Source organism: Notolepis coatsorum (genome assembly GCF_963971535.1).
Source record: "Notolepis coatsorum genome assembly, chromosome: 8".
Classification (NCBI taxonomy): domain Eukaryota; kingdom Metazoa; phylum Chordata; class Actinopteri; order Aulopiformes; family Paralepididae; genus Notolepis; species Notolepis coatsorum.
This window is the reverse complement of record NC_140172.1, coordinates 143404586-143413737: the sequence shown is the minus strand read 5'-3', so window position 1 is coordinate 143413737 and position 9152 is coordinate 143404586.

The following is a 9152-nucleotide window of genomic DNA, read 5'->3' as shown; positions in this document are numbered from 1 at the left end:
TTTGTGACTCACCCTACGGAAGGATCAGTCTCTCACACTCGAGTAGAAAGCTCTATTCATGACCAGACACAGTTGAAAGGAGGAGTGTTTATCGGGACTGTGTATATAAGATTTGCAGAAGCTAACAAGAGCTAATTGGAGGCTAACTAACCAGAGCTAACAGGAGCTAATAGCAGGCTAACTAGCCAGAGCCAACAGGAGCTAATTGGAGGCTAACTATCCAGAGCTAACAGGAGCTAATAGCAGGCTAACTAGCCAGAGCTAACAGGAGCTAATAGCAGGCTAACTAGCCAGAGCTAACAAGAGCTAATAGCAGGCTAACTAGCCAGAGCTAACAGGAGCTAATTGGAGGCTAACTAGCCAGAGCTAACAAGAGCTAATTAGAGGCTAACTAGCCAGAGCTAACAGGAGCTAATTAGAGGCTAACTAGCCAGAGCTAACAGGAGCTAATTGGAGGCTAACTAGCCAGAACTAATTGGAGGCTAACTAGCCAGAAGCTAACAAGAGCTAATTGGAGACTAACTAGAGCTAATTGGAGGCTAACTAGCCAGAGCTAACAGGAGCTAATTGGAGGCTAACTAGCCAGAGCTAACAGGAGCTAATATCAGGCTAACTAGCCAGAGCCAACATGAGCTAATTGGAGGCTAACTAGCCAGAGCTAACAGGAGCTAATAGCAGGCTAACTAGCCAGAGCTAACAGGAGCTAATTGGAGGCTAACTAGCCAGAGCTAACAGGAGCTAATTGGAGGCTAACTAGCCGGAGCTAACAGCAGGCTAACTAGCCGGAGCTAATAGCAGGCTAACTAGCCAGAGCTAACAGCAGCCTAAGTATGTCTCACAATCATTCCCACCCTCGGATGACGGATTGGGAGTTTTTTCACCCAGCAGAGGGTTAGACTACCTAGGAGATCTGGGAGAACACCCGGAGTCCCCTGAAACGTTTGCGGGAAGTGAGGAATTCACAGAGCCCGAGGTTGAACCCAACTGGGTACTCTACACGGACGGAAGTCAGCAAAAATGGGACAGAACAAAGGCAAAGTGGGCCTGTGTTCTAAAACACAAGGATGAGACCATCACAGGTGACATTCTATTAAATTAGAATAAAAAATTTAGATTCTATGGTATACATAAGAAAGTTTAGGATAAATTGCTCATTCTGGGCTGACCGGAGGTGCAGGATAGGATGGAGTTGTACGCGAAGGAGGTATCAAATACGTACCTTGTACGGCTCTTTAAGGGAGGGGGGATCAGGGGTTTATTTGTATATATGTATGTTTTTATGCTCGGCTCTCAACGGGACCTCAATAGTAGGATGTATATCCATTGTGAATTCGCACTCCAGAAGCATTACCAACAACTACAAAACAACATGTATAGATTATGGCTAGTTTGAATATAATGATCTGGAATACTGGGGGAATAAATAATCAACATAAACGCAAAAGCGTGCTCAAACTGATGAAAAACAACCAGGTTGACGTGGCTCTTGTGCCAGTCAGATTCAGGAGCTGTATGGGGAAGGAGTCTTTTCTGTATTCAGCAGCTATCTATTGGAATAGTCTGCCCAGTGAACTGAAAATCATAGACAATGCCGTTAGATTCAAGTCCAGCCTGAAGACATGGCTCAAAAGGGACTATACTTGACCTAGACACTTAGCTTAAGGCACCCTTGCATGTTGTATGAGTCTGTATGTATATAAATGTTAAATGGTATATGTGATGTGTTGTGATGTCACGTTTTGTATGATGCATGTATTAAGCATCACACTCCCCCACCCCCCTACAAGGACCACAATGGAAATAAGCTCTGAGCTTTTTTGAGTTTCATCCTTGGCAGTATATCCTGACTGTGCTCTTCTGTCACATGTTTATTTTTATATTGTCAAATAAAGTCATTCATTCATTCATTCACTCTTCTAAGCGAAACGCACATTTTAGTGGAAGACAAAGCTACGTTAGCGGACAACATATACCATAACATTAGTCACTCTTCCTTTGGAATGAGAACCCGTGGAGTTGCTATAGTCGTGAAACGGAAGTTGAATATTGAATTGAAGGGAGTATGGTCTGATGCAGATGGTCGGATAACCATAGCTAAAATTGTATACAGGAATAGGAAAATAGCGTTGGTAGCGGTATATGCCCCAAATTTGTACGAAGCTGATTTCTACACTACACTTACCAGAACAATGTTAGACCTTCCCGAAGACGAGGGGGAGATATAGATAATCTCCTACTGAGGAGAGAAGTATGGTGGATCCATTATCTTAAAACGATGGCACCAACAGGACTCAATGAGGACTTTGACATTAGACCTTATTTGTAAATTTAACTTATAGAGGGAGACAGTCAATGGACTTTGTTTTTGTTTTGTGTTTGTTTTTTTCATTTTTGTTTTCAGTGACTAACACTGCTGCCTATCTGTAAATGATGTGTTAATGTTGTGTTTAACATAGATATTTCTCTAATCTTCTAAAAAATGTCAAATGAAAAGAAATAGTTACTTAATCATGTATAGAATGTATCATGCAAATCTTGGGACCGCCCCTGATCACCAGGTGGGGCTGATATTCAATTTAGTTCACTTCCTGTATAAAAAGATGTCAGTGTTGTGTTGTCTTTATGCTTGTAGAAGACCAGAAGGGTCGAAACATTGCATCTGCCTTTTTGTCAATTAAACACCTTGGAACTACTAATGAGTTGCGAGCCCCGCTTTGTTTTATGACCTTCCCGAATACTCATTTATAATTGGTGCGGATTTTAATGCCATTTGGGATCCTGTGATGGATAAATCTTATCCCACCTTTTCCAACTAACAGAAAAATGCATCTAATGCGTTAAAGGATTGGTCGAAGAATACAGGTGTAAATGATCTATGGCGATCACTCAACCCCACAACCCGGAAGTACTCTTGTCGATCTGCAAGACATAACACACTTTCCAGAATAGATTATGTTTTTGCATCCCCGAGACTATTTGATAACTATGACGTGGAAATGGTACCCAATGCATTATCAGATCACTGTTATTTACTCCTAAAAGGATCATTTGGTATACTGTCATCCCGAGCCCCAAGATGGCGATTTAACTCAATATTGCTGAATAACAAGGAATTCATTACACAACTCAAAGAAGCTCTTTCTGTATTCCTACTGGAGAATGCAAAATCGGTGCAGGACCCCAGAATATTATGGATGTCGGTAAAGGGATTGATCAAGGATTTTACCGGGTGCTTTTCCTCCAAAATACGCAAGAATCGTTGCTCAAAACTGGCAGAGCTGGAAACGCTTTACTTTACGCTATTTTCTTCTTTACAATACAACTACTCGGTTCGACTGGAAACTCAAATTAATGTGTTAAAAAAAGAGATTAATGCCATTTATAAACAACAATCTGAAGTACAAATACGTAGCACAAGACAACAGCATTACTCTCAAGGTTCTAAACCAAGTCACCTACTAGCTATGCGATTAAGAGTCAATGCAAAATTTGCAGATATAACTACCATTAAAGCACAACAAGGACTTGTTACAGACCCTAAAAAAATCAACAAGACATTCAAAGAGTTCTACTCCAACTTGTATAAATCAGAAACAACCTTCGATCAAAACAAAATGGACACATATCTTAATCAAATTAACCTCCCTAAACTATCAGAGGATGACTCTAAACAGTTAGAAACACCCATCACACTAGATGAACTCAGGGAGGCCATATCTGAAATGCAAAGTGGTAGGGCTCCTGGAAGAGACGGTATCCCACCAGAAATGTACCTCTCATGTTGGGACGTAATTGGACCCCTATTACTTAATATGATTTTATACTCAATCAAGGAGGGGAACTTCCATAAGAACGAAAATATTGCACTCATAACAGTCCTCCTTAAAAAAGACAAAGACCCCACCGATTGCGGTAGTTATAGACCCTTAAGCCTCCTCGGAACCGATATCAAACTGTACTCTAAGGTATTAGCCATCAGACTTCAAAAGCATATGACGTCTTTAGTTCATCCGGATCAGACTGGATTCATAAGAGGCCGCTTGATCACGGATAATATAAGACGATTACTACACGTACTAGATGCCAGCAAGGATGACACCACACCTAAGGCGATGCTGTCCCTGGATGCGATGAAAGCTTTTGATAGGTTGGAATGGTCTTATCTATGGGCAGTATTAGAAAGGATGGGGTTAGGAAAAGGATTCATTGATATGATTAAAGTATTATACAAAGACCCATCGACCATGATTACAACAGGTATAATCACCTCCGAAATCTTTCCGGTATCACGCTCTTCTAGACAGGGTTGCCCTCTTAGTCCCGGACTATTCGATTTATCATTAGAGCCTTTAGCACAATATATAAGACAATCCCAATCCATAGAACCAATCGCAATCAAGGGCACACAACATAAAATTTGTTTATATGCGGACGACGTAATGCTGTTCATGCAAAACCCTAACACCGCAATGCCTCATCTTCTCAAGTTGATTGATGACTTTGGCAATCTATCGGGATTTAGGATAAATTGGCCAAAGTCGGCTTTCCTTCCACTTAATGCCCCTGCAAAAAATATACTCCTTCCAGAAGAAATACCAATGGTTAAACACTTTAGATGTTCGGGAGTTGAAGTATTCCCTACTATAAGCCAAACGGTGAAGTACAATTACATAAAAATCCAAAATAAGATCAAATACGACTTTGACAGGTGGTCAAAACTTAAAAACTCAGTACAGGCACGGGTATCAATAGTTAAGATGGATGTCCTACCTAGAATCAACTTCATTAGCTCAATGCTACCGTTACCCCCTCCAGATGGTTACTGGAAAAAATTACACTCTACGGCATACAAATTTATTTGGAATAACAAACCACCACGTATAAAAAGATCCACCGCACAGAGAAACAAAGCCGACGGAGGTATGGCATTTCCAGATTTTTACCACTATTTTAAGGCGTACACTTTAAGACCACTGACAACCTGGTTTGATCCCCAAGCATCAGTATCCTGGATAAATTTAGAAGTAAATATAGTAGCACCACATAGACTGCAGGACATAGTATACACCAAATGATCAATTAAGCAATGCAAATTGAAATTTGGCCCCATTATTACTCATGCGATCCGGATATGGCGTGAAACACAAAAAAAATATTCTAACCCACATAAATGGCATAGTCATACTCCCCTATTCAATAACAATGCACTCCTGATTGGAAAACGACCTATAAGATACCCTAAATGGGAAAAGCAGGGCATACACACATTAGGAGATGTTTTCAACAAACAGGGTTTTTGTAGATATGAAGAAATACATAAAAAATGTAATCTCACCAGTTCCACATATTATTTTTACGCACAGTTATTGTTATGTTTGAAGGCTCATGGAGTCCCATTAAGGATACCAATTGAACACCACAGATACCACAAATTCTTCTATGAAAAAGAGACATCGAAAGGTTTTGTATCAGATTTTTATCATCAAATTACTAACGTCCTCGTATGGAATCCTCCACCTAGACTCAGTCTGGAGGAGGGATATACCAGACCTGGAAATAAATTTTGATTGGCAAGAAGCCTGGGCAAAGTTCGACTTGCGTCACGTAACCCGGACCATCAACAAATCAATCTTAACTATATTCATAGGACATACCTGACTCCTCCTATGTGGGGCGGCGTGGCTCAGGGGTAGAGCGGGTCGTCCAATGATCGAAGGGTTGGTGGTTCGAATCCCGCTCAAGCCCATGTCCATCTCACTGCCGTTGTGTCCTTGGGCAGGACACTTAACCTACTTGCCTCGTATGAATGTGTATGCATGTGAATGAATGTTGGTGGTGGTCGGAGGGGCCGTAGGCGATGATTATTCGCCACGCTTCCGTGAGTCTGCCTCAGGGCAGCTCTGGCTGCAATTGTAGCTTGCCACCACCGGTATGACTGCGTATGAACGAATAATGGACTCTGTAAGCGCTCTGGGGTCACTGGGGTGTCACGAAGAGCGCTATATAAATCCAATCCATTATTATTATTATTATTATTATTATTATAAGATTGAACAGAATGGGACTTAAACAAGACTCCAGATGCTCCTTATATACAAATGGGGATGAGGGTACATTTATGCACATGTATTGGGATTGCCCACCAGTTAAGATATTCTGGAAAGAAGTGTCCCAGCAATTATCAAATGTCTTAATTCTGAATATACCTGTACACCCATCTGTATTGCTGTTGAATGATGTTTTTGAGTTTGCAGTCCCTATACAGCTAAAGAGATTAGTTTTATCTGGTATCACAGCGGCTAAAAAGCTGATATCATCACGATGGTTTCAACCGGAAAGAATGTGTCGGAAGGTTTGGATTCTTACATATCTCGATGTGATTTATCTAGAAATATCTACAGCAAGAATTTTAGGTGTCAGTGAATCCAAAATTGCAATGTGGTTAGAAGTGGTGGAGAGAATAAAAGCTAGCATATGAATTGTAGTGCCTGGTTAGGAGCGAATGATAATGGATGGATTATCCAAGTGGGGGTCCGGGGGGGGGGGAGCGAGCAAGAGCATATGTGTGTAGGGTATTAGATAGCAAGTATTAGGTGTATAATACATTTATTTAAATGGTGATTTCATTGGATGTGTACTGTTAATTAATGCTTGTATATCTAATTTTATGTTGTTATGTTTATGTGTATGTTTAAAAAATAATAAAAAAATTAAATATAAAAAAAAAGGATGAGACCATCAAAACAGCAAGTTCAATATCTCCATTATGTTCGAAATGTCAAACAGATCTGGGCACCTACTATCACTACTTTTGGGAATGTAAGTGTATATCCAGGTTCTGGGGCCAAGTGGCACGTGAGTTGAGCGACATTTTCAAGGTGAAAATAAAGAAGGATCCAGGATTTTTTACTGGGACTCCCATCAAAGGAAAATAATTTGACACCCTTACAATTCAAACTATTTGATAAACTTCTGCTTTCAGCCCGGAAATGCATTCTGATCAACTGGATTAAGGATAGGCCTCCATCCATACAGATGTGGTACAGAGTGATCTTCGGTGTGCTACCCCATGAAAGACTCTGTGCAATGCATAGAGGCAACGACGCTTCCTTTCAGGATGTGTGGGCCCCACTATTGGACTACTTTCCTGCTACAATTTCTCAGATCCTTCTAAAGGCCCAATGCCCCATTGTATGGACAGACTTTGGATAGAAGAAAATAATATATGTATATATATGTATGCCTACATGTGAATGGGCTCGAGGCAAGTGCAGTACTGTGCAGTGCCTGTCTGGGTTAGATTTCCTTTTTTTGCTTGTTTTTCTTTTTGATCTGTTTTTGCTGGCATGACGGCATAGATGAACTGGAGGAACCCCCCCCCCCCTTCTGTCCCAATGTGTGTTTTGTAATGTAAGTAACTGTATGTGAAAAATCTTTTAAAAAACCAATAAAAATATCAAAAGAGAAAACAGCAAGTGGCTGGACTGATGGATCTGCCCAGACAGCTGAAGTAACAGCCATACTGGAGGGCATAATAATGGCCAAAGGGAAGCACATAACGAAGCTACTTATAGCCAATACTGTTACAACGGAGGAACAGAAAACCTGTAGTACTGGGAAGCCAAAGGGTTTGAAACAAGCACAGGCAAGCCAATGGCCCATGGTAACCTCTGGGCCCTCATAGTGGAACAATTCAGAGGCATGAAAATAGCCTGGAAATGGCTAAAAAGCCATACAGAGGAAACCGGGGTCCACTACCAGGGAAACAAGGAAGTGGATACCCTGGCCCAAAAACGACCTAAGGTCGGAAGGCTACAACTCAAAAGACTGGCCTTAGTCATGCCCACAGCCTGGGGAGACAAAGGCACGGTGAATAATTATTATTATTATTATTACCAGATGACGAGGCTACTCACATGATCCGACAGGTACATGATAACCTTGGACATGTCGGAAGTAAGAGGATGTTGGTATACCTGAGAACGAACAACATTCTCATACCCAAAGCCAAACAAAGAGCGATAGAAGTCCGAAAGGCCTGTGACCAATGTGCGCTGGGAAGGGGGACAAAACCTGAACCAGTACCACCGGGACGAATAGCAGTACCTGTAGCAGGACTGCATTTTTCTGCCGACGTGTTTGGACCACTGTCAGAAGGGACAAAAAAGAAACACAAGCAGGGACTGGTGATAGTGGACAATGGGCCTGGTAGACTCAGAATGTACCCTATCCCCACTCCGACGGCTACAGTTATATGCAACTGCATATCACAGTTCCTGAGGGAAGAACCAAAGGCTGAATCCCTCAGGATGGATAATGCAACCTACTTCACTCACGGATCAGTAAAAAAACTGCTGGAGGAAGCGGGTGTAATGGCCCAATACTCTGTACCCTACCAGCCCAATACCAACGGGGTGGCAGAAAGAGCTGTACGCTCTATAAAGGATCAGATAATCAAGGAGGATATGTTGCGATCCTGGGATGAACCGACCTCCCTCCTGAGGATAGACCAAGCTGTGAACTTGGGAAGGGAGGATAAGAGATGTGTTACACTGAACTCCCCACGAGGGGAGCAGACCATGCCCCCGGGCGTGTTGAGATTAGGCAACTTGAGAGAGAGCAGTTACAATGCGCTACAATGCGCTATGGCAATGGGAACACAACTGTGAGGTTTCTGTCCTTGCTCTCTTACTCGCTCTGTTCCTTTAAACCACCTCGCTCTGTTTTCCATCTGTTTCTGTTAATCATTTCATTCCCCCATTCACACGCTTCTTCCCAGAGACGTCGTTGATTGGTTCTCTCCCGTCCACACGCTTTTCAATCACATCCCCCAGCTGTCACTGCTTGTCAATCAATCAATCCCGTATTATTTATACCCCGTTTCCCCACTCAAGTTTTGTTGGATCGTTTTGATATTTTCTGTTTGCATTCGCCGTTCCTGCTGCTGCTGTTGTTCCCTGTGCTTTACCTCCAGGATATCCAAGAAGCCTTCCTCTTGGACACCTTTTTCCCGTGGCGACGCGCTCGCTCCGCTGCTGTTCCAGCGCTCTTTACGCACAACGCCTGGGTGAGTTTTTTAATGACTGTCTTTGATCAAATTCCGTTTTCGTGTGTTTTTTATAACACTGAAGATTACCACCTTTTTATCAGAC